The 27,647-nt window shown below is 35.6% G+C and overlaps 1 pseudogene; it reads right to left on the bottom strand.

The window, feature by feature from the left end:
• Nucleotides 1-26,570, bottom strand: part of LOC118525049 (actin, cytoplasmic 1-like) — a 46,346-nt pseudogene extending 19,776 nt beyond the window's left edge.
• Between the last annotated feature and the right edge of the window lie 1,077 nt (nt 26,571-27,647).

Raw genomic sequence — 27,647 nt, 5'->3', positions numbered from 1 at the left:
CGAAGGCAGACGCTTAACGACTGAACCACCCAGGCGCCCCTCTCATCAGTTAATATTTAGGAGAAAACTGTCCTCTGCATAGGGTAAGAGCAGGGACTGCAATGGTTGTGCTAATATTTTTGTTATTTTTGAATTATTGCTTGTATTTTCAGAGAATCTCAAGGTTGATTACCTACCTTAAAGATAATCTTGTAAAACCTTGAATCCAAAGACCATAAAACTTGTAGAACACATTACAGTTCCTTTAAAATTCCTGTAGTCATTTATAAGTGATTGCAAGTGTGGTTTATCAACTTTTTTTTGGCAATGATTATGATTCCTCATATATAAATAACACTTTATAGTTTACAAAACACTTTTTCACAAATGAAACTATCTAAATTCTCACAATGTATCTCTGTTAATTGCCCCAAGCTTACCTAAACCCCCAAATTGTAGTTATTTCATAAAAAAAATTCCAAATCTTCCCAATTTATTTTTACATAGTAAAATATGATTTTTTAAAGAAGGAAAGAATTATAAGATCACATTTCAGAAATGTGAGTGCTTTAGTTCATTTTTAGCAACACATACTTATCAAAATATATAACATAATGCATTGGAACACTTAAATGCAGAAGTAAAACTTTAGTTTACTCATAAATTATAATTAAAGGATTTTTAGTAGATACCTGCAAATACAAGGCAATTTTAACAAAAGTGCTATACTTCAAATTATTTGGCATATGCAGAACATAGGGCAGAACTAACAGGAAAAAACATTAATAAAGGCCAGAAGTAAGGGAAAGGAAGAATGAATGGGTAAAGTAGTCATCCTGATAATCAAAAATTCAAGTTTTCAAAAGCCCAACAGTCATGCCCAAACACAGAATGGGTAAATTCCTTATGTGGAATAATTTTGGAAGCCATGAAGAAGCTAACCAACACTCCATCAGATCCTTCCATTTGGCTAATTAATGCCTGAAATTCCACCAGAAATGCATCCCTTTTCTTTGAGGATTTGGCCCTATTAGATTTCCATTCCTTTTAGGATGTAGTGGGAAATGTAGGGTGTATAATACAAGCTGCTCTTGGTTATCTATACTCCGTGTAACTGGCGATCTAAAACAGGGAAACTTTTGAAGGTGAGGAGCTGATGAATAGGTAATGATCCTACACTGACTGTTATGTGCTAAGCATTTTATAGCTACCATCTCATTTAATCCTCACATCAATGCTATGAGTTAGGTATTCTTAACCACATTTTATATATAAGGAAACCAAGGCTCAGAAAATTTAGATGATTTACCCAAGGGGGAACAAATAAGAACCTAGGGTCAGAGCTGGACCAGTAGGAAAGATAAACTGACACTAAACTGATACTAAGCCAATGGCTTTGGGTTCCTTAAAAAGAAAGCTCAGTACTGAAAGAATTAGTCAGTGAAGCATGACTGACTCTTTAAGTGTTTAAGTGGCCCCAGGTCTGAATCTAGAAGAAAACAAGCAGGAAGACCAATAGAGAAAACATCTCTCTTCTCTTCTCTTTTCTCTCCCATTCCCCACCTCGCTCCTTTCCTCCCTCCCCAACACCATTCTTTCTCTCGCACACACCTCTTAAATTCAAAGCACATTGATAAAGAGATAGAAAACTTAAACTGCCCAATTAGCAATGCATTTATAATTACACTTCCTAATTCTTTAGGATTCTGCCACAACAAGGGTACATATTTACAGAGACAAAGGGAATTGATAATTCATGGCAAGAAGGTCATCAAAAAATAAATGGCACTGAACTTTGCCTCAGATTTGAACAAAGGACAACCAGCATGTGGAAAGCTCCCTGAATATAACTGGTATTAAAACTTAATCAGGTCTGATAGCAGGATATTTCCTGGTTTTGCCAAGCAAAGATGTTCAATAATTTGATATTGATAATAACAAAGATGAAGGGAGTGGTTATTTGAATTTCACTTTGTTAAGAATTTCCCTAGAGGGTTTTATATTCTTAAACTATAGCATTTCACCCAGGAGAAGAGTTTTGGACACCACAAAATAAAACCAGATCATTCAAGATAGAAATTGGTCAACTAGATTTGACTTCACTAATAACGCAAATTGTTAAGACAGTAAATAGAAAATAAAGTTAAATTGGAATAGTCACACACATCAAAAATGTAGTATTAAAAATGACTGGAAATGCAGAGGAAGAAAACAAATCCTGGAATATGCCAACTCAGTCCCTGAAAATATCATTGTTAGCCTGATTTGCCAATGCTAACACCTATTAGCAATCACATTCATGAAGATCTATAGTGTTTTTCTTAATGAATAAATGTTTTTAATTCCCTGGAAAACTGGAAATAATCAAAGTCCTATAACAGAAAAAGGAGAGCAAGGTTTAGTTAAAAAAGATTTTTTTTTTTTACTAACTTTTAGGCCTTATTCTTCTTGGTATTCTTAAACCAAGGACTCCAAGTCTTACACATCATGTATTTCCACCTATAAGGAGGACAAACTAGATAAACTCGGGAGTCTAACATTCTCTGATTTTATGTCATCCTTGACTAAATTTTTAAAAACCCACTTTCTTCAAATGATTCTTTACTATCAATGGAAACACTAATTAAAAATTAAAAGCATTAAAAATGTCTTTTAAAAAAAGGAGTTCAAAAACTAATGATGTAATGTATGATGATTAACATAACATAATAAAATAAAATTTTAAAAAAAGATGTGGTATATATATTAAAAAGAGGAGTTCCTTGGAATTCTGCTGTTATTGGAGTATACTAAATGAAGTTTATTCCTACATATTCTACAGATCTCTGGATGATATAGGAAGAGCCAACAAAAATAATTATTTTAGAAAACAAAGTGCTGGAAATTTCAGAAATAATTAAATTCTCCTTTATTCTTACCACATGGCTGCTAGTTTAACTAGCATCTCACTGCCCTCTCTTGGTAGATTAAAATAACAAAAGCTGATTTCTTTGCAGGGATTGGAATTGGCTTCAAGCTTCAAGAAAATAGTCTGATTCTTGCCAGTAGGGGGATCTATTTAATAAGACAAGTGTCAATGTAATCTGTAATATTTAAAAGGTAGCAATTTGTTACTTTCAAGGCTAGTTTCTTCCAGGAGCCAACTTAGTAACATGCAGAAAGTTTATTAGGAAGTACTCTGGGGCTCAACCTTCTTCTGGAGAAAGGGAAGAAAGAAGGCAGCAGCTGGGCTCTACTGTAGTTCCAAAAAGAGCCTTATTTTACCCCAAAGCTCTGAAGCTAGGTAGCTCTTTGGGAGCAGTCCTGAGTTGGGGCAAGAAGACCTAAGGACTTCATAAGCCTTGCTTCAACCAGTTATTGGATACTCACTGCCCTGAGAAGGGGCTCTGACCATGGGCAAGGTGACTCTTTAGTCAGGGGCAATTTCTGGAGAGGGCTAACACCTGAGGACTAGCACTTCTGGAAGCTGGAGCAATAGAAGACCCTTCAGTCTTGAAGGAGGATCGGAGGTGTCACATCACAGTATTTGCTATATACTGTTGTTAATAACCTTCTGTTTCTTAATAAACACCATATAACTAATCTTACAATAATTACAAAAATCAAAGGTAATAAATACAGGAAATGGTACAGCCACTTTGAAAAGCAGTTTGGTACTTCCTTTTAAAAGCAAATATAAATTTACCATGTGATCCAGTAATTCCAATCCTAGGTGGAAGAGAAATGAAAATATATGTCCGCACAAAGAATTATACAGAAAAAGTTTGCAACAGCATTATTCCTAATAGACAGAAAATGAAAACAATTTAATGTTAAATGGGTAAACATAATGTGTTATATCCAAAAAGCAGATTAATATTCTGCAATAAGAAGGAACAAAGTGCTGATACATACATGTTACAACATGGATGAACCTCAAAAATACTATGCTAAGTGAAAGAAGACAAAGGCAAAAGACTACATATTTCTGATTCCCTTTATAGAAATGTCTAGAAAAGGCAAATCTATAGACAGAAAGTAGAACGAGGGTTGCCTGAAGCTAGAGGTGGAAACAGGAAGTGACTAAAAATGGACGTGAGCAATATCTTGGAAGCGATGAAAATGTTCTAAAATTGGATTGTGGTGATGATAACACTGTAAATTTACTAAAAATCTTTGAACTGTATGCTTAAAGTGAGTAAATTTTATAGTAAGCAGATTATACTCAAGGAAATGGAAGGAAGAAAGGCAGGCAGGCAGGAAGGGAGGTATCATTCATCATGCACTAGGTGGCATGACCTGATAGGTGGGTTTTTTTTCTCCAAACATAAGACCATAGGGTTAAAATAACAGCCTAGTCTGAATCTGTCAGACTATATCAGATCAGCAAGTCCTTGAACCTTGATGTTAATAAATGAATTCATTTTGGGTAAGGGTCAACATAGACGAGGACTCATAAGTATTATGACCGACACTTCCCTAAGGCAGCTGGTAGGAGACCAGCCTATAGATCATACTAAAACAAAGTAACAAACAATTCTAAGATACATATATTCAATGTACCTCTAAAATTTCCAACTTCACCCAGACTGACAAATAGGATGGCTCTCCCACACTTATATATGTGTGTGTGTATATATATAATTAAAAATTATAATTAAGTAAAATTGTTAATAACATTAAAATTACTTATTAATTAAAATTATTATTTTTTAAAGATTTTTTATTTATTCATTTGAGAGAGAGAGCAAGCAAGAGCATGAGCAGGGGGGAGGGGCAGAGGGAGAAGCAGGCTCCCTGCTGAGCAGGGAGCCCAACGCAGGACTCGATCCCAGGACCCTGGAATCATGACCCGAGCCAAAGGCAGACACTTAACCGACTGAGCCACTCAGGCGCCCCAATAGTAATTATTATTACTTAATAATTATTAATCTTAAATATTATTTAATAATATATACCTACACATAAGTATATATACTTAATAATACATATAATATGTATTTATATATGTATACATATATACTTAATAATACCATGTTTGACTTATTTCTTCCTTCATGATTGCCCTTGATGTTTACTGTAATTTTATTTCAACAAGACACAGAATTCATATGGGGCTAAGACAGAAGTGAGAATGGTGAAAAAGAAGAAAAAGGAATCTAACCTCAACTAAGAACATACTACATTCAGCACTCCCCTAGGCATTCTTCATATACCATTTAGTTTAACTACAATTCTGTGAGGATAATTATTTTTATTTAATGAAAGAGAAAGCTGAGACTCAGAGGATTAAGCAATTCACCTGAGGTCACCCAGCATGGCAATAAAACAACTATGGATCAGACTATATAAACCAGACAACACAAATATCAGACTCCTTTGTGATTGTCTTTTTGGAGTTATAGAGTGAGACTCTGCCCCTATGAATAAGGATGGGGGCTCCCTTGGAAAAGAAAAACTGAATACCCTATGGCAAAATATCCTGGGAAAAAGTTTTTCCTGTATTTGGAATTAATCTCTGAAAATTAAAAAAAAAAAAAAAAAAAAAAAAAAAAGCTTCTGCATGGTCAATTTGCCCAGGACACGGAAGTTCACAGAGATCTGGAATGATCATGGGATATGAGCCGCTTCTGGACACAGAGAGACAGGACAGAAGTTAAACAGGAAGCTGGCTGGTGGATTCTCTAGAAGCAGATGCCAAGATGGTGTATGGAGTGCAAGGCGTTTATTAGGGAATGCCACCAGTGAAAGGAAAAATGAAGAGGCAGGACCAGGTAGAGGAAGAAGTTCAAATGTGATGCAGGCCTGCTAGACCCCTGACGAACCTGGAGCAGGTATTGCCCATCACGCTTGTCCTGTGCTGCATCTGTGTCGACCGCACTTAGGGCGAGACCCCAGGTGGGTTTGGCTTTGTGAGTCAATGAAAATTATTCTCCACACTGCACATCCATTTCATTAGAGTCTAGTCTCAGTCTGTGATGAGAGCAATTAGAAGAACCTGTGACCAGGCTAGAATAATAGACACAGGAGAAATACAGGCAAGAGAATGACTTCAGCTGCAAGTACAGACTGTTTCAATGTGTTGAAATAATGGTGTGTATTGTCTCCTATACAAGTAAGTTCAGAAGTAGAGCAATTCCAGAGTTTGTATGATCAGGGCCCCAGCTTCACACCCCTGCAATGATCTTGGTTCTCTTCTCCTCTATGCTGGCTTTATCCTTAGGCTGGTGGTAAAAGAAAAGCTCCAAATAAAACGTAAAACAGGATAATGTCAAGAAGCAGAAGAAGGATGGTCTCTTCTGATATAGCCTTCATAAAAACAAAACAAAAACTTTTCCCGGTACCTGTCACTTCCTCCCCAGCAGTCCTTCCCTCATGTCTTATTGGCCAGAACAAATCATATGTCATCCCTAAACCAATCACTAACAAGTGATTCATTTAAATCATCACCACTGGCTCACTCTAATCGGGGTCTACCTGCTATACTACAAATGAGGCCCACTTCCCCTAAAGCACACAGCTCTGAGAGGAGGGGTGGATATTTGGACAAAATCAGAATTCTCTTAGGAAGAAAGAAAAAAGCAAAATGTTGGTTGGGCATACACCCAACACTATTCCGTATATAAGAACTCTATTGCTGAAATCAGCAAATGTCACCCAGCCAAGCAACTCTGCTGCAAGGCTCAGAAGTAGCAGAAGCAGCAGCTTCAGAACAAGAACAGAAAAAATCGTATTGGCTTGTTTCTGCTGGTCTCATAGTGTCCTAAGAGAATGTGTATCCTAAAAACATCTCCCAGGAGCCTAATTTCTCAAATTAATTTCATTTTACTGTGGTTCTGGTTACTTTATACATGACAAATAAAATATATGAACTTTGATCTGTCTGGCTCCAAGTTCATGGGTTCAAGCACGGGGTGCGAATTTTTCTCAGATCCCAACTCCCTTGGGGGAATTTAGTGACCAGACCCAACATCATTCTCTGACAAGAGATTTGAAAGGAACCTATACAAGAGACAACAGGGATGCTTAGGCTTAACTGCTACAGGAATGGGCAGAAAATACTTCTTACTGCACTTCCTAAAACTGAAGCTATATGGAAGCATACTGTGAATATTTAAGTTGATTTAAATGAACAAATAGCCTGAAAAGATATTATGTGACTCACCAAACAATAAATGTTTAACTGATCTCCCTAAATACTATTACATGAAAAAATATAACTATGTCTTTTACTATGAAAAATGAGAACTTTTGAGCATAATTAAAAATCAGTAGCACATTTCATTAATACTTTATTGTAGAAATAGCCCTATTTGTTTTCATTATAAGAAAATAAAAGAAAAAATTCTATTCCTGTGAAAATAGTTTGTAACTCCAGTTCTGCCACTCATGAATGGAGGGCTTAAGCCGTTGAGGGTCTCCTCATTTTTTTAATTTGTAAAAAGCTGATGATATCTAGGTTCCTTCTAAGCCTATCAATCTAGGGCTGTAACATATACTTGATTCCAGGAACCAGTAATACTATGCTATATGATAAATTTTGTATGGTTCTTGGAAGCAACAAGCTATTTCTTTTTGTTTTCTTATTTACTAAATATGGTTTTGTAGGCTATCGGGTGACAATGTGTGTCTTTCATTAGTGGTTTTATATTTCCTAGGATTAACTGCAATACTGTACATTTTATTATTAGCCATTGAGTTAAACCAAATCATTGTATAAAACACAGTAGTGTTCAGAAACCTTAACAAAATAATTATATAAATCTAGATACAACAACAATCTCCCAGTGCCTTAAATAGGTTCACACTTGTAGCCTTCAAGACTTTCTGATAGGAAGTGGGGAAGATGGAAGGCAAAGAAAGATGAGGTAAAATATCAGACACATAATTTCAGAACTGTAAAACACCTTGGAGATAATCTAATCCAGTGGTTGGCAACCTTACATATGCAATCTAGTGACACGCAGAACTGGACTAAAATAAAATTCTCCCGTACCGGCCATTCCCAGTCCCCCATTTCCAAAAGAGACTCACTAGTTTTGAATTAAAGCAAGTCTAGCCATCTCTATTTTTATCAAGTTCCCTGAATAGTGGAGCACAGGCAGGTTTGGAAACCATTGATAGAATCCAGCTGCATTATTTAATAAATAGGACAACTAAAGTTCCAAGTAGTTAAAGAACAAAAGCAAAACCAAATTACCCAGGCCTCCTTTACCAAAAGTCTAGGGTTCTTTCTATTACCTCATCAATATACATCTTAATTATATAAAAACAGTATGCTCAACATTAAATTAAGAATTAGTTGTAATTCTTAAGATCCAGGAAGAAAGACTACTCAAGAAAGAGCATGAAAATGAGGATTAATTAGAGGAAAATAACTGTATGGAACGAGGTAAAGCACATAAAGCAATCCAGACCTACTAAGAAAGAAAGAGGGAACTGGAGGGAAAGAAGTAGGAGACAGGAAAGATAGGGATGTGATCCAGGTTAGTAAAGAATAGAGTAGGATTCTGAATCGAACTAAAAATGAAAAACACTTAAATTCTTTATCTCCAGAAAAGCTGGACAGAACTAGTACATACAAGAATGACTTCGTATGTACTATTTTTGTGTTACACTTTCTCATTCAGCATAATAATCTGAGAAAGGATAGTCAGATTGCAAAAAGAGACCTAAAAGCTGTGTTAAAGTATCTCCATTAAAAAGTAGGTCAATACCCAGGTCACTGGGGATGTAGGAAGAGCTTCCCTTGAGGTTCCATCATTTCCAGACAACTAACTTTAAGCAGGGCCCATCCAAAGATTTAAAGTACTGATGGGATGATTTAATCATCACTATCATCATCATCATCATCACCACCACCATCATCAAGTATGTACTAGATACCCACTATGCTAGGTGCTAGAGATAAAGGGACAAAAAACTTTCTTCCTGTTTGGTAGGCAAGGTTGAAAAGCACAGAATTAGCTGTAGGAAACCTGGAAGCAGTCATATGCTGGTAAATGTTGAAAAACCAGGGGAAAGTCCTGACTTGACAGTGTTTGTTAATTTCCATGGTGTAAATGCATCCATGACAGTTAGTTTCATGCTACCAGGATGACACCAACCAGCTAAAAAACATACCTATAAACTTAACAATTGTTTCTTATGAGCTGGAATGAACTGGCCTTAGCCCCCCACTGCTCAAAGACCACAGAACTATTTTCCCCAAAGCACATTCAGATAAAAAAAACAGAGAGATAAAGTGACTTGTCAAAGGTCACATAACTAGGTTATGACAAAACTAAAAATAGAACCACTTCCTTGCTTTTTCCATTATAACTCACCCTGTAAGTTGAAAGACGGTACTTTATGGCATTTGAATTTAGAGACTGAGAGCTCAGGTTCTGAAGTCCACAGACCTGGGCTCAAATCCCAGCTCCATCTGTAAATGAAGATTATGACCTTGGAAATTTACTGAATTTGTCTGAGCCTTATTTTTCTTTTATCTGTAAATTGGGGATGATAACACCACCTATATCTTACTAGATGGTGGTAATTACATAAGATAAAATGTGTAAACTGCTTGCCAAAGAGCCTGGCATACAATACAAATTCAATATACATTGACTATTATTACTATGGCATATTAATACCTGCTAGGCCAGCACTGGTTCACAGAATGTTAAGGTCCTTGACAGGATAACTATAGAATATGACAGTAGTGTTTAGAAACTTCTTTAGCAATTTGACATTGACACAACATCCAAACATGGGACCAGTGGATTCATTTTGATAAACAAGGTATAAACAAGTTTGGATGCTGTCAAACTCAAGCAGTGAGCAGCATGGAGCATAAAATGCATGCTAGTTAAGCACAATAAGATTGCTTAAATGTGATATTTCAGGTTAGTTTACATCTGTAACCCACAAATAAATAAAAATCTGATAAAATGTAGGTATTTGTTTTATCTTTAAAATGTATTGTTTTTACAATCATTATGATTTGAGGTCAAGCTTACTTTCTAAATTTAGTAAGCTAAATTAGGAAAATGAAATTATTTTATTTTAACTCTAATTTACATATGCCGAGATAAGCCTCACTGAACTTCTGTCAAGAATAGCCACTCATTTTTTCTGAATGCAGCAGTGGTAATAAATCAAATGATGGAAGTAATTCCAAATAAATGAGGACCAAAACAGTTTGTACTAATTCTCTTAGGAATATGATATCTTTTATACTGACTTCAGTTGTGTAGCTATAATTAAGGGTGCAATACTAACATAACAATGTAATATTTGTGGAGATGTACTGACTAATCAAAACTTAAATGGATCTGGGCGCCTGGATGGCTCAGTTGGTTAAGCGACTGCCTTCAGCTCAGGTCATGATCCTGCGAGTCCCGGGATCGAGTCCCACATCGGGCTCCCCACTCAGTGGGGAGTCTGCTTCTCCCTCTGACCCTCTCCCTTCTCATGCTCTCTCTCACTCTCTCTCTCTCAAATAAATAAATAAATAAAAATATTTTTAAAAAACCTTAAATGGATCTTACATATAAATCATAAATAAATAAGCTCAAAACCAAAGAATTCTTTTAAAGAAAGGGCACTGAGTTAAAAAGCTAACAGAAGTATACGCTCAATATCCCACATATAAATATTACCAATTCTCGGCCCTTTTTTAGGTACCACTTTGGGCTGCTACCACTAAAAGACCACAGACAAAATTGTTTGAAAATACAGGTAAATCTAAGGCAAAGAAAGTAGCTCAAATACCACTTTTCAAGGTTACAACAGCTCAACATAGCTAGGCCCTGGCTAGTGACACAGAAGACCAACTAATACAGCAAATAAAGCCAGTCAAGTATTTTTCATTGTTAATATAGCTGTTTTTAAACTCTATTTATAATTTTTTCCAGATTCACTGCTGATAAACACAAGTAATTCTGAACTGTATAATATCCTAAGTTGTCAACATATGTGACTTGGAATTTAAATTAAATTTTGTATATGAATGTGTTCAGATGGCATGGCTCCAATGACAGGAAATGTTTTTGGAACAGCAATTCAGATTAAGGAGTTTGAGCCAAAATGTAAGTCATCACACCACCTCCTTCAATGACAAGGTCCTGTTACTAAAAAAAAAAGTCAACAGAATTAAACAGTGTGCTTAGTGACATAGCAAAAATGGGGTCATAATAAAAACTAATTCACTTAAATCTTATATAATTCTGTTTTTTATAATAATACAAAAGTTGACAATAAAAATAGTTGTATGTGTAAGTACAGTGCTAATCAACTGGAGAAAGTCTGTAAAGAATGTCTGAACTCAAAAATGAACTTCTTGTGCTGCTATAACATAAAAAAAGCAGATTTCAAGGATATAAATTGAATGAACAGACTTGCTTATTTGTCTGATATTTTTGGCATTTTAAATTTTCCTAATATTTCTATTGAAAGAAGGGGTACAACATCTTTTTTTAAAGGCAGATAAGAGGGGCACCTGGGTGGCTCAGTCAGTTAAGCATCTACCTTCAGCTCAGGTCATGATCCCAGGGCCCTGGGATTGAGCCCCACATTGGGTTCCTGGCTTGTCAGGGAGCCTGCTTCGCCCTCTTCCTCTGCCTGCCACTCCCCCTGCTTGTGCGCTCTCTCTCTGTCAAATAAATAAATAAAATCTTTTAAAAAAATAAATAAAATAAAGGCAGGTAAGAGCAAAACACAAAATGATTGTAAAAGCTTACAAGTACACATTATGATGTTCTATAATTTATCAATATTATCAAAGAAAAAGGTGGTCTTGATGTACTAAACACTGGTCTAATTTGATAAAATTTCTGAATTTTAGTTTCCATTAAAAGGAGATCTATTCATAAGAAATTCATGTATCTGGGATCTATTCATTTCATTGATTTAGTTATAATTTTAAATGACAAAATTGTTAGAATTTGTGAAACTGATGAAAAACTGAAGATGAATTTTGAAAATATGGAATCATTTGTTAAATTTTGAATAAAATTTTAAAAATTAGTATCTTGAGCTTGATGAGCTTGTTTTAAAATCTCTTCTTATGCAGCCATCAAATACTTCTGAGACTGGTTTCTGTACTAGAGTGTTATTAAAACAGACCATAGACACAGTTTAGATATACATTATTTCCTATGAATAGCATTATCAGCAATCTAACCAAGATTAAATAAATTAACAAGCAAAACGCAAGTCACACTGAGTTTCAATATGACAGATTTGTCACACTGAAATTTTTAAATTTTGACATATATAGTATTCTTTTAAAGTGGGATACAGGCATTTAATACAAAGGGACACTGCTTCACTTATAACATTCTATGTAGTTATAATGGGAGAGAAACAAAAACTTGTAATAGAAATTCTGTGTCAGTTGTTCTTAAACTTTTTGGTCTCTTTACCTCTGAAAAATTATTGGACCACACTTTAAGAACCACTGCTCTGTATTAATCATGTGGACGTTTTATTCTTTATGCTTTTTTAAATTTTTATTTTTCTGATTCTTTGTTTTTCCTGCATTTTACAAAGGTATCAGTCTGCAAAGGATTGGAAATTTTTTAAAAATCTGGGTCTTTCACCACAGATAGTTTCAGAAGAATTGCTCTAATTCAACTCTGTATGACTAAGTTAGACACTTCTATTTTAATACTGAATAATTCATCAGCCACTTCATTTGACAGATGAAGTTTATTAGTATTTCATTGAAGTACTACATGAAAGCCATGATGACTGAATAGCTCATTAAAAACCAGGTATGTGAAGAAAATCATCTAAATGCTCTTAACCTTTTATTCTGCTACAGAATGCCAAAGTTAAAAAGTCTAGTCCCTTTAAGAGGCCAAATATGTGTTTTGAATAGCTAAAAGAATGGCAACAACTTTCATATCCATCAACAATTAAGTAAATTATGACACATCCATATGACAGAATACTACAGAGTCATGAAGAATAAAGTACCTCTATGTGTGCTGATACACAACTATCTCCAAGATATATTAAAAAATGCAGAAGCAAGTTACAGAAGAGTAAGTGCTATAATCCCATTTCTATAAGTAAAAAACTGGGGGATGTGTATATACAGCTCTACGCTTATAACAGAGATCTTTCTGGAAGGATTCACAAGAACCTGGAAAAAGCGGTTGACTTCTGAAAGACTGGGGGGTTAGGGTTTAGAATGGGAAGAAGACTTAATTCTACTGTATTTTCATTTGTTCTATATGTTTATCATGTGCATTTTAAAAAGCTAACTTTCTAGAGTAAATTGCCTAACCTTAAAAAAAATAGAAGTCAAATTACAAATTGAGAAAATGCTGCTAAATCAAGGGTCCCTTAATGAAAGTACAAACATCTACTCAGGGTCTCCCGTGTGTCAGACACTATTCTCAAGGTTGGATAACTACTAACTAAAGATAATGTATGATCCTTGATTCAATCCCGGATTTAAAAACTTGTCCTGAAGAACAGGGTTAGGACAACTGAATAAATTTGCATATGAACAGTGTATTTGATAAAAGCACTGCATCAATGTTAAATTTCCTAAGTGTGGTAACTATACAGTGGTTATATGAAAGAGTGTCCTTGTTCTTAGGAGATGAAGTATTTAGGTCAAGTATTCAGCGGTAACGTGATGATATCTAAATTGTCTCAAATGATCCATTTAAAACTGAAAAAAATGATATGTAGGTATTAGACATACATATATGTAAACATGTATTTATATATAAGAGAAAAAGAGAAGTAAAACTAATGTGGCAAAAAATGTTAACAACTATTTAATCTGGGTAAAGATATATGATTTTTCATTATAGTATCCTTGCAACTTTACAGTAAGCTTGAAATTTTTCAAAATAAAGACTTGGTAAAACAAGAGACCTTTCCTTCCATCCTTCACAACTCAGTATAAAAACCATTAGATGGAACTCGCTGAGCAATCAGATGTCTGCTTCATGGGGTGAAAAGGTGTTAGAGGGTAGAGAGGTAACATTGGCATTAAGGAGAGCACGTGATGTGATGAGCACTGGGTGTTATATGCAACTAATGAATCACTGAACACTACATCAAAAACTAATGATATGTTGGCTCTTGAATTTCAAGAAAAAAAAAAAATGGTCCTGCAAAAGGTATGGAGCCCAAAAGAGGTAAGGGGAAAATCCACATGAGTGGGAGAAGGCAGCATCAGCACTGGGAGATTGGCTACAAACAAGAGGGATTGTTCAAATAAATAAATATATGGAAGATAATGGGAGTCAGTTTTCTCATTGTTGGAGAATGGAGTTATAAATATGGAAAGACAGAAAAACTGAACTTCCTCTTATGGACTGGAATCATCAGTATAAACTCATGGTTTTCATTTTTTGTACCTATATGTTTACAGATACTAATTAGACAAATTCTGGTGATCATTTTGCATACATACACAAATATCGAGTCATTATATGGTACACCTGCAGCTAATATGATGTTATATATCCATTATACCCCAGTAAAAAATAAAGCAAAAAATCCTAAAGCACCCATTCACACACACAAAAACTATTAGAACTAATAAAAGTAGTTCAGCAAGGTTGCAGGATACAAAGATCAACATACAAAAATCAGTTTATTTCTATACCTCGCAATGAACCATTTGAAAATGAAATTAATAAAACAATTTTATTTGAAATAGCACCAAAAAGGATACAATATTTAGGGATATATTTGACAAAAGAAGCATAAGCCTAATACACTAACATCTACAAACAATGTTGAAAGAGATTAAAGACCTAAATAAATGGAATGACATCCCATATTTACTGAATGAAAGATATACTACTACTTAGATGATAATCTTAGCAATTCCGGATTAGGCAACAATTTCTTAGGTATCTAAGAAACTAAAACACATGAACACAAACGAAAAATAGATAAAATGTAGAGCATTAAATTTATAACTTTATATATTAAAAGACACTATCAAGAACATAAAATGACAAGCCACAGAAGAAAATATTTACAAATCATATAAATAAGAGTCTACCATCAAGAATAAAGAATTACTGGGCGCCTGGGTGGCTCAGTCGTTAAGCGTCTGCCTTCGGCTGGGGTCATGATCCCGGGGTCCTGGGATCGAGCCCCGCACTGGGCTCCCTGCTCAGCGGGAAGCCTGCTTCTCCCTCTCCCACTCCCCCTGCTTGTGTTCCCTCTCTGGCTGTGTCTCTTTCTGTCAAATAAATAAATAAAATCTTTAAAAAAAAAGAATAAAGAATTATTGCAACTCAACAACAATAAAAAGACAAATAACCCAATTTTTAAATGGGCGAAGGATTTGAATAGACACTTCTCCAAAGAAGACACACAAACGGCCAATAAGCACATGAAGATGCTCAGCATCATTAGTTATTAAGAAAATGCAAATCAAAGCCACAATGGGATACCACTGCATACTCACTCAGATGGCTATAATAAAAAAGACAGAAAATAACAACTATTGACATGAAGATGAAAAAATATATATATACATGGCCAGTGGAAATATAAAACCATGCAGCTGCTTTGGAAAAGAGTTTGACAATTCCTCAAAAAGTTAAACATAGTATTTCCATATGACCAAGCAATTCTACTGCTGGAATTGAAAACCTATGTTTACACAAAAACTTCACACAAATGTCTACAGTAGGATTATTCATAATAGTGCGGAAACAGCCTAAATATCCATGAGCTGGTGAACAAAGAAGCAAAATGTGATATCCACACAGTCAACTATTATTTCATAAAAAAGGCATTAAGTACTGATACATGCTAAACATAAGTGAACCTTGAACTTTGTTAACGGAAAGATTTTAGATACAAAGGCCACATGATGTGTGATTCCATATATGAAATGTCCAAGATAAGTAAATCCACAGAGACAGAACACAGATTAGTAGTTGCCTAGGGCTGGGGGAGGAAGGGCTGGGGAGTGACAACTACTGGTGTGGAGTTTCCTTTTGGGGTAATGAAAATGTTCTGCAGTTACATAGTGGTAATGGTTGTACAACCTGGAGAATATACCAAACCATCGAACTGTACCTGTAAAGGGGTGAATTTTATAGTACGTGAATTATAATTCAATAAAATACATAGGTATTGGTAAGCAGGTAATTTGGTAGGGAGGTAGGTGAATGATAGATAAGGAATAGGCCTTTGGTTGAGGTAATAATAATAATAGTAATAATAATAATGGCTGGCATTTTGTACCCTAGGTGGACATCAGCCTGGTCAATGAACTTGCTGACTTTACTCAATATTATTAGTTAAGGGGGAAAGAACATTAGACAGATATGGCCCAGAAATGGCCAATTCTGCTCCCAAGTTGAAGTAACCAGCTCCTGACAAGTATGAACAATGGGTCCCATTCATGCCTGCAAGTCCAAGAGTTGGCCAGACAAAGCAGATAAAACTGGGGTTTACATTCTTATGGAGCGTCATCACAGCATAGGACCAAAAAAAAATGTGACACGAAGCTGCCAACTGGGGTCACCCAGAGAATGTAGTCAAGTCCTGAAAGGGGTTATTATTGTCTAGGGGACATTAGACTTGAACATACTTGAGAGTAAGACATTTGTCAGCAGAACCTGTTGAAGCCACCATACTTCCACAGTGTTCACTAACCAGAAATGTTAAGGCCAAAGGCAGTAAATTAGATATGAGATTGAAGTTTTTAAGTGAAAAGGACTAAGCTTTAAAGAAAGGGAATGAGGCTATTCTAACGACAGAGTACCTGAAAAGTTAGGCGATTGAGCTGACTGTATTCTCTGTGGGAGGTGGAGGTTCATCATAGCAAAGCTGGGGGCAGCAAATGCAAAGAAAACAACAACAAAAAAAAACCATTTTGTGTTTATACACTGAGAGGATGCTCATAATATGAGCCAAATTACATATGCCACTTCTACAGGCTGGAAGATAACTTTTTTAATGGGACCACTTTTTCCCAGCTCTCAGCTGTACTCAGGGAGCCTAATTCCTAAGATTCTCAATGTTAGTATGCATACAAACTAGCGTACCAGATGGTACATACCAAAAAACTGTATATACTATACTTAAGGGAATATTTTTTTAAGATTTTAAGGGAATTTGGACAATATCTTAAAGATAACTTTAAAGAATCCTTAAAGCTATATTCTTTAAAGGATTTGACTCAACTGCAGTAAAAACATATATAATAGGTGACAATATCCATCTGTAGAAAAGAACAATTCTAAGAAGCATTTTATAAAAATGCACTGCTAATGGAACCAAGGTTCTGACAAGAACACCTTAGAGTTTTTAAAAAAGCTTTAACTTAGGTTTACTTAATCCATACTGTGTGTTACGGGCCACAGGGAATTCAAAGATGAAAACACATGATGCCCGTCCTCAAGTAGCTCAGGGTCTAGAAGTACTTAACGTAAACTACCTTAACTTATAATTTTTAATAAAACAAGATAATCTGATAGAGAAAACAACAAAGAACACAGAGGCAGGAACCCTTTATATGGGAGGAAGGTCAGGAAAGCTTTACAGAGAAGGCGACATTTGAGATGAAAATTTTAAAGATTGTGTATTAGTTTCCTGAGGTTGTTGTACAACATACCACAAGCTGGTTGGCTTAAACGTCAGAAATTTATTCATGGTTCTCAGGCTAAAAGGCCAAGATCAAGATGTTGGCAGGACCATAGTCCCACTGAAGGTGCTAAGGAAGAATCTGTTCCAGGCCCCTCTCCCAGCTTCTGGTAGTTTCTTGGCTTATGGCAGCATAATTCCAATCTTAAAATGGTATTCTTCCTGTGCGTATCTGTCTCTGTGTTCAAATTACCCCTTTTATAAAGACATCTTATTGAATTAAGACCCATCCTAATAACCGCATTTTAACTTGACCCTATTTCCAAATAAAATCACAGGTACTGGAGGTTAGGATTTCAACATTCTTTTTTTTGGCGGGGCGGGGGTTGGGGGGAGTGCATGCACAGTTCAACCTACAATAGCTTGTCAGGTGGATAAACAGGGACTGAGAACTCTGGGCAGAGAAAAATACATATACAGTAGAGAAGAAGAGGAAATGCATAAAACAAGGGTGAACCAGTAAGAAGAACCTAGATCATGAAGAGTATCACATGCTCTTTGAAGTATATCCTCTGTGCAGAGGATAGAAGACACAGCAAGACCACTCTACTTGCAGCGTGAAGGATGGATGGACAGGAGCTACACTCGAGACAGGGAAGCTATTTGTGAGGTTATGGTAGCTTTAATTCAGGGAATAGATGATGGAAAAGGGTGACTGCACTTTGGGAGAAAGAAAAGGCCCGAGTAAAGGGACATATATTGATTGCCCAACAGAGGCTACTACTGGCTGTGTATTACCTCATTTAAATCTCACAGTAACCCTATGTCATAGGTACTGATTCTTCCATTTTAATAAGTCCCTGGAAACTCACATTTAACCCAAGGTTGCACACTTAGTAAGTAGTAGAGCCAGGACTCAAATATAGGTTTGTCTAACTAAAAGGCCAAAAAGTCTAGTGAAAATGTTTACAGTTCAGGAGTGAGATAAATAATTAAAAGAAATAACAGAGAGATTCAGAACAGTCTATATATTAAGTGAACTTTTAGGGGGAAAACTGGGCTGGAGAGAATAAATATATGTATTTACATAAAAAATAACTTAAAGATTTACAAGAAACTGGTAAAAGTTGTTATGTGGAAGGTAGAGTGTAGGGAACAGAGAAAGAAGAAAAGTAGGAAGAGGAGTAGGAAGAGAACTCTTACCACATACTTTTTATATTGTTTTGATTTTTTTACCCATGTGAACATACTTCCTTTTCAAAAGGCAGCATTAAATATTCCATAAAGAAAACACAATTCAATATTATAGCCAGAATACAGAAAATTAAACGGGTACTTAGAAACTGGCTTTGGCCTTTTGGAAAAATCCCACAATATTAATCTTGTTTATTTAACATGCCTGATTTGTCATTATCACTGTACATTTTATTTAATGTTGTTTAAAGCAAAGAGAAAACATCTTTAAAGACTCTCTTTCAGTTAAAAAGACAACTAAATCCAATAACAATGTAGAAAAAATTAGAATCAATAATCTCTTATTTTGTTAAACCACTAATCTCCGTGAAACATAAAATCGATGAACTTATTTAGCCATAGAAAGAAATCACATGCAAATGAGTGGAGTGGTGGGGGGAGAGTCTTATTGCAGTTATACCAGAAGTAATACCTGGCCATTAATAAAATAGAATACTAAGAATTTAAAACCTTGTTGTTTAAAATGAAGAAACATACAGGGGGAAAGGATGTAGAATTAATGCACTTCTATTTCCAATTTCCATAGTCATTAATTAAAATCAAAAATTGATTCACACAAATCTTCCACAATTTCTCTAGTCTATAATTCTTGTTTTATCAGAGCAAAGAAATATAACTAGTTGGTACTAAGAGTGGGAAGAAAATCCTTACAGCACCATGAATGGCTCTTAGACCACAGTTATTACAATTTCAACCCTTTTACACTAAATGGCACTTTTGGTGAAAATGATAGCCACACAAGAGTGGAGGGTGACAGAACTGTTGCTTAGTCAATTCTTATTTTTAAAAAAATCTTTAAAGAAAATCTTATTTTAAAACTTAAAGGTCATAAAGCACTTCTCTTAAAATAAGGTGTCTGGTTTTTTGTCCTGCATCAATCATGTATTCCTTTCTCCCGTAACTGCTATTGGAGATAAAATATCTCCAAACATACTGCCAAACAAGAACTCCAAAAATGTCTTTATTGATTCGATACTCTGCCCAATGAAAAATTATTTTTTTATTGGAAATGGCTGTCAGAGCTATTTTTATTGCTCTCCTAAAGGCTCAATCTGTAATCATGCACACACTTCTCTACTCTGAGAAGAAAATGAATTAGATGACTGCCTCCCTTTCTCAGATTGCGTATTATGCCATTTTAGGAGCTCAAACTGTGGATGTGAAAGTAATTGATACTCTGCATTTGGTGCCTTTTCCTTGAGTATCTTTAGAGTCTTAGAGATATAGAAATCACTACAGAAAGAAGGCTTGCAAATTGGCTACAAGTATGTTCCTTTTACTTCAAATCTCTTCAGGAAAATTGTCCCCACATTTAACTTCCGGAGGCAACAATAAAGTCTATAAAACCTTGCAGAAAGGGAATTTCCACATGGCTATTTGTATTAAAAGACACAAATAGCACTTTCCTCTTCTACTCTCTTCAAAACAGAAGTATGTATTCAACTGGAACTGTCTGGTTGTCTATAGGATGAACTGAAGGATCTATAATGTTAGCCCTGTCTCCAAATACTTTCTCCAAGCCATCTGAAAATTTAGCATTAAACATTTTTCCATCTTAGTTTAAAGCTTTGCCTCTCTAGAAACCTTTGTCAAAATTCAAATAGGAGTAAAAGATTAACAAATTTAAATATCCTAAAATACTAACATCTTTGGGGAAATCAGCCCACTGGCTTATTTTCCAACATGATAACCAAGAAAATGGCCAACAGTATGGGTTTCGCTTTAATAAAGGGAGAAAGCATAAGTCTAAGTATTGGCCATCATATAAACAGGACAGGAGAAGGTGCCACCCACCAGAAAGGGACCATAGGAAAAATAGCAAGAGGGAGCTAAGAATGGGGAATGCTAAGAGAAGATGGGAAAGGACAAAAAAATGGGTTTGCCCTTTTTCATTTTGCATACTGGTGGCCCTGCTATCAGCTTTCCATTACCTACATGTGAATACTTGAAATACTATCTTTCACCCATCTTTCACTCCAGTGTGATATTTTCTTGACACCAAAAATGTTTAAGCTAGCTCCTCCAAGGAATTCACACTAGTATCAAAAATTATTTAAAAGGTAAACAGAGGGGTGCCTGGGTGGCTCTGCTGGTTAAGCATCCGACTCTTGATATCAGCTCAGGTCGTGAGCTCAAGCCCCAGTTGGGCACCATGCTGGGCATGGAGCCAAATAAATAAATAAATAAATGGTAAACAGGGAAGGGAGACAGATCTACTGGGGGAAAAAATAGGTTCCAACACAGGAAGAGAGATCTACTGGGGAAAAAAATAGGTTCCAAATATAAAGAAGCACAAATCACTTGATATTTTAGGTTATCTGTGACATGATGCTTTTAAATGAAAAAAAAGTTAAAAAAATGAATTGTTTAATATTTTCCTATGAATGGAAAAAGTATCTCAATAAGCAAATGCCAATTTAAATTACAAAGATTTAACTGATAACTTTTATATGGACCTACTTTTAATAGCAGATGTGCTAAGATTTCACCTCTCATGTATAATACTGTCTCTAAGAATCAGCTGACAGTCCTTCTCTTCTGTGAAGTAAGATAAGGTTTACTTTTGTTTCTGAGTAGAACCTATCACATTCTTAGAACTCCATGAGTAAGATTCTCCTACCCCTAAGCCAGCAAGTGAGAGAGCTGCATTCTCTTTCAGATGTCTTGGGCACAACTGTAAAGTTAAAGCCATAATCATGGCCAAATCACTATTGTCCATAAAACTACTTATGCTTAAAGTAACTTGACCTAATAGTGTTTCCTCTTCCAAAATCATCAGTACCAAGGGCTGTATTTAATATCTGCATTATTCCTAGAACTGTAACTGGAATGAGTATCTTTACAAAGCACTTTTCAAAAGAGTCTACTTAAAATAATGAAGTGGCTAAAACCAAATACCAAAATATTAATGATAGTAATTGTTAAGTGAAATTTAAAATTATGAGCGATTTTTCTTCTTTGTGACTGCCTAGAGTTTATGAATTTTTCACAATTAGAATATATTGTTGTAATAAGGAAAAATATATATGGTTTCAATCTTTGACAATGAAATTTCCCAGACAAAACTGGTATCTCTCCATGAATGCAAATTTTATGTTATTAATACTTCTTTTCTAGTATTTAGCCTTTTCTTCCATATACTCTATTTTCTTGTGTTGATATATCATAGATTACAAACTTTCTGAGGACACATTCTGAGTCATACACATGTTTGTACCTCATATTTTGTAAGTGAAAGTGCCTCATTTTTGGTAAGTGATCAGCAGCTATTTGAGGAATGAATAATACTTCCATGAATGCAAAAAGGTTAGAATTGATATATTCATCTGATATTTGCCAGAACTGGTAAAATGTCAAAATACTTCTATACTGATTAATAAATCTTATAATACTAATGCAATAAGCAGAAAGATTTACTAAAAGTATCCATTATAATTTAAATTCATTAATTCAAGACAATTGTCAGGAAGCATCATGAAAATAAGCCCTAGGGGCGCCTGGGTGGCCCAGATGGTTACGCGTCTGCCTTCGGCTCAGGTCATGATCCCAGTGTCCTGGGATCAAGCCCCACATTGGGCTCCTGGCTCAGCGAGGAGCCTGCTTCTCCCTCTCCCTCTGCCTCTCTCCCTGCTCATGCTCTCTCTCTTTCTGTGTCTCTCAGATGAATAAATAAAATCTTTAAAAAAAAAAAAAAGAAAAGAAACCCTAAGTGAGCCTCCCATACTAGTGAGAGATAAGAAATAAATGCAGTATCCACTGACTTGGCCCACATCACAGTATGCAGCAAGAATATATTGCACAATCTTTAAGAGACATCTTAAGACTATCAACAGTTTATTATATTCCCAAATTACATAGTTACTTCTACTTTTAAAGTGCTTAGCTTTTTCTTTGGTTTTATTGTCAGTACATTACATTTCTTAAATAATAAGTGTATAGTTTCTTGGTATTTTTAATGCAAGACTTTTTAATAAAGTATTAAAAACAAATACTCAGAATTAAAAGACTATAAAATTAGGATAGTTTCTCAGTGTTCCTTTTGAATATTATAAACATGAATTTTCTGAATCTATAGGAAAACAAGCAAAAACCGTATTAGTAAAGAACATCTTCTAATACTGTACAAAGTGGTAACAGCCTAGAATGCCTTTTGATGCTGAACAGGAATCAGTGCAAAGTGAAACAATTTTTATTTCTGGAATGAAAAATGACTTATTTGAAAAAAATATGATTGGCTTATTTTCTTAACAAAATGTTGAATAAAAATGATGCTTAAAAGTGTTATTGTTTATAATTCATTTTCATCAGAACAACAATCAAGTTCCAAAAGAGAAAATGCAATGAGGATATAAATTTGCATATACATTTCACACAGTAAAACATTTAAAATAATTATAAGTTCAAAAGATATTTAATCAGTATCAATAAAACAAATAAAAAATCTTAAGATCAATCATCATGTACCATAACATTCAACACACATTCATTTATCAAACTATGTACAACAGATAAAAATCATCAAGCATTTTTACACATGAAATATTTACATGGAACTTAAAAAAAAAGAACATTGCTATTGTATATCACTGCAATCCAGATTTATTTTCACTTATTGTAGAAACATATCTATTGCAAATGTTCTCAATGTGTGGCCCACAGGCCCCTAGGATCTCTGAGACCATTACCAGGGGTCTGCAAAGTCAAAATTATTTTCATAATAATACTGGATGTCACCTGCCTTTTGTAACTATCACGCTCTTGTTTTCATAAAACAGTGACCCCTCCCAGGCTTACATGTTTAAATAAGTTAATATGTATATATATATCTTACAGAAGCATATCCTTGACAAATATAAAAAGATATATACTAGGTTGCTAATGAGCTGCCTGGTAGGGAAATGAGAAGGTAGAGGAGAAGGAAGAGGAAAGCTAGGAGAAACAGAATAAAATACTTTTAAAAATAGATACATGAGGGGCATCTGGGTGATTCAGTCAGTTAAGCATCCAACTCTTTTTTTTTTTTTTTTTTTTTGACAGAGAGAGACAGCTAAAGCAGGAACACAAGCAGGGGTAGTGGGAGAGGGAGAAGCGGGCCTCCCACCCAGCAGGGAGCCCGATGCCGGGCTCAGTCCCAGGACTCTGGGATCATGACCTGAACCGAAGGCAGACGCTTAACGACTGAGCCACCCAGACGCCCCTAGCGTCCAACTCTTGATCTCAGCTCAGGTCTTGATCTCAGGCTTGTGAGTTTAAGCCCTGCACTGGGCTCCATGCTGGGCATGGAGACTACTTAAAAAAAAAAACAAAGAAAGGCAGATGATTACATTTGTACATTTAGATAAAATGATGGAAAAAAAAATACAAGAGCTTTTTAGAAGAAAAAAGGGCTACCCAAACCAACTTTTAAAAACAATTTAAACTACTGGTTGCCAAACTTTTTGATTCATGGTAACCTTTACGGTCTGATTTACTCTTTCATGACATTCCTAGGCCAGAAGAAATACATTAAGAGTTCTGCTAGGTACAAACAACTTAATAACTATTTATGTCCCATCTACTTAATCGCCATCTGGAAGGTCAATTCACACAAATTGAAAAAAAAATTATTTTAATCTTGACCACATTGACTGACTAATGTGATAATGTGTGTCTACTGCACAACTTCACAAGCCTTGGAATCAAGTTGAAAACTGTCACTCTCATTTCCTGTCACACAATTATTGTCAACGGTACCTGCTTGGTAAAACAGTAATCACCAAAAACCCAGCTTCCTGAAGATACTACCTAATCAAAAGGAATGTAGTATGATCTAATGTTGAAACTGTGAACAATCCCAGAGCAGTAATTGGTATATCACTGTGTTTCCCTTGAACATTTAAAATATCCTGCAGTATCCCTATGAGTTGTCTTCAGTGGCCCCAGGTGCCTCAGTGTATTTTGGGAACAATGGATTTCAAGCTTGGTGTCCTTTTTCCTTGTCACCATGGTTAGTTCTGCATCAACCAATTGTTTGTGGTTAGAAAATTCCATTATTATCAACTAAGCAAAGCTTAAAGTAAATTAGCAAATCTAGTACAGGGAAATAGGATGTTTTAGAAGACTTTTGATAGTTCATGGGTTTGGATAATTCATGCAGCTATTCTAATATACACGCTTTCTTTTCTCCTCACCTTCTGAGGTCCCTATCCCAAGTCAACAGTGGTATGAAAAATTTAAAGATGATTCCATGTAAAAGCAAAATAATGATCCTTGAGAGTTCAGGCACCTACTACCTTCAATACAGGTCTAAGACCATTTAAAACTACCTCACCAAAAAACACCTAGGAAAGGTGAGGAATATACAATGATATAAACCAAATTCTTAATTGTTTCACTGTTGAGGCATAATGCCAGATCCCCAATCTCAGTGAATCTGTGTGAGCAGTATGCAAATAGTATTGACAAGTGGAAAAACTATGTATGCATGGACAGAATTTCCCTCTTGGCATAGCACAAAAATATCATGAGCTTTAAGCAAAGAATAAAGAAGCAGAAATTATTGTTTTGCACATTTTTCCACTTAAAAAATAAATATCCTAAAGCTTTTGAGTATGTGGAAGGATTCTGAAAGAATTACTATGATTGGCCTCCATCCCAAAACAGTTAGCTATTCCTGTAGGGTTAACATTTAGTTAGTCCCTCTAACCTAGCTTAGTATTACCACATAATCACCTCAAAAACTACAAGTTATGCAGCCCTCTATTTTTTTTTAAAGATTTATTTATTTATTTGAGAGAGAGAGCGGGGGGCGGGACAGAGGAAGAAGGAGAGAGAGAATCTTAAGCAGACTCCATGCTGAGCACAGAGCCTGACACAGGGCTTGATCTCACAACCTCGAGATCATGACCTGAGCCAAAACCAAGAGTTGGATACCTTACTGACTGAGCCACCCAGGAGCCCCTTTGCAGCCCTCTATTTCTAAATAAAATTTAATTTCCACCTACCAAAGAAGGTTTTGAACCTACAAACTTCCCTTTATTTTGTTCTTTTCTTATTGTTTATCTGTGAGAATCAAGAAGGATCCCAGGCCCACAGAGTATTATTGTTCTTTCTTCCAACTCTATCTCATTCTTCATTCATGCAGCTTTTTCTGCTACAATACATAGCCTAATTTTGTCCCAGTGGGATATAATGACATTACAATCAGAGTAAGGGCTATTTTCACCTTATCTCAGTCAAACCAGAACTGAACTAGATTAAAAACAACTAGGGGCTTGGGGGTAGAGATGGGGAGGAGGCTAATGACAGAAAGGAATCCCGGGAAACTCCAAGCGAAGGTCACAGGATAGCTGAAGGCTGAGACAGGCTCACTTGGGGATGGGGGCAGTAATCTACACATCTTCGGCTCTTAGCACTTAAAAAACAGTTTCCAGTTCCCATGTCCCACATTTCGTTCCTAGTTACATCTTCAGGCCTGTCCTATGAGGCTGAGAAAACTTGCTCTGTGAGAGAAAGGACCATTTGCACCACTCTGATGTAGACTGGTCACTCACAGATGGTGTGTTGAGGTTACTCTTCCAACATTTAGAAACTTGAAATAAGACTGAAAAGAACCCAAGACAGGGCTTAGGCCTTGCCTTGAAGCAAGTCTATGTTTTAATTACACCACTTCTGTTCTTGAAGATTTCCTCAGAAGAACCACCCGCCACATTAACCTACCTTCCATCACCCATTCCACTACTTTTTCTGGTGCTGTAGAATGGATCTACCATCATTCTTAATTTAAACCCATTTTCTTTGGAGCTATCATCCATGTGGGGTAAAATACCTGGTTGTAAAGTTTCCAGCAGCAGCACTCTGCGAACTAAATGACCATTTAAAATAGCACATAGCACAACGGACAACACACAGCAGGTGCTCAACAAACGTGTGTTGAATAACTAAATAAACAAATGCTGTAAACGAGTATTCATTATAAATAACTCTGGCATCAAATAAGTTTTATTGATAAAAACAACAACATATTTTAAAACTTGTACTATAATTGGTTAAGTTGCATTTTTGTGACTATTGGCAGATCTAGATATAATGAGATCCAGATACAAAGCGTAACAGGTAAAAATCACATGGCATAGGGACTGGCACACTTTAGCCATTCAAATCTGGTGAATGAATTTACTTTGTATCTTCGTCAAACTTATTCACTCTGAATTCCATACCTACCTAGGTTATATCTTGAATATGAAATTCTCTTAGATTGTATATAAATGTGAATCTAACACTACACAGCAAAAGAAAGCATTTCTCTGAAATTCCTCATCATGATTCCCACAATGATTTTTTAACTTTTCCTTATTTTCAACAGAGAAAAATTTCTTGTCCAGTTTATGTAAAATGGGTATTCCGTTATTTACATTTAAAATGAGAAAAAGATAGAGTTATTCCTCCACCTTGTGGACTACTAGGGTATTGCTACTTCACAGCCAAAAGCACATTTTAAGAATGAGAAGCTTAGGAACATTGAACAGTGGTTGATCATGCTTTTTCCAACCCCTACAGCTGTGCTGTCCCTAATTCCACCTCATCAAATCGTACCCATTCCTTAAAACACAGTTGAAATGTCCCCATCATAGAACCTTCTCTAACTGCAAATTAAAATTACAAGAAAAACAGCTGAGTGAAAATGTATCTCTGCCATAAACTTCCATACCACCTTATCTGGTTCCTCTTATTTTCCAGTTGCATTACATAGTCTTATCTTCCCTATTGGATTTTAAGTGTTTTGAGGACAGGCAGACAATCACCTTCAGTGGTGTACTGAAGCCGGCTCATACCTGCACTCACAAATAGTTTAATATTCAGAAATTTTGCAAGCCAACCGTTAAACTGTT

This window comes from Halichoerus grypus, chromosome 1 (assembly GCF_964656455.1).
Source record: "Halichoerus grypus chromosome 1, mHalGry1.hap1.1, whole genome shotgun sequence".
NCBI lineage: Eukaryota > Metazoa > Chordata > Mammalia > Carnivora > Phocidae > Halichoerus > Halichoerus grypus.
The sequence above is the reverse complement of the archived record's forward strand: the minus strand, read 5'-3'. Positions and strand labels throughout refer to the sequence as shown.